We start from the raw sequence: 350 nt of genomic DNA on the forward strand, positions 1-350 counted from the left end.
TGCGACCGGCTCGCGCCGTCCAGGCGGAAGAGGCACGCCACACGCACGGGAGCAGTGTGCGACCCTTTTAGTTCTTCCTTTCGTTGCCAGAGAACGTGTGTTCGGCCACAGGAACGGGGACACAGTGCTAGGAAAAGCCGACACTGAGGACTCGGAGCCTGCCCGTTCCAGGGCTCGAGATATTGCCACTGCGATCTGCTCGACAGAGAGAGAGCAAACGCACGCCTCGGCCTCACAAGGGCTGCGAGAATTCTCGGTCGATGTCCGTCTGTGACTCGGGGCGGCGGGGGAACCCACACAGCACGGGGAGGGTCAACCGCTCAGCCTGAACACCAGCCCACAATAGCGCT

This window comes from Scyliorhinus torazame, unplaced genomic scaffold (genome assembly GCF_047496885.1).
Source record: "Scyliorhinus torazame isolate Kashiwa2021f unplaced genomic scaffold, sScyTor2.1 scaffold_1158, whole genome shotgun sequence".
Lineage (NCBI taxonomy): Eukaryota > Metazoa > Chordata > Chondrichthyes > Carcharhiniformes > Scyliorhinidae > Scyliorhinus > Scyliorhinus torazame.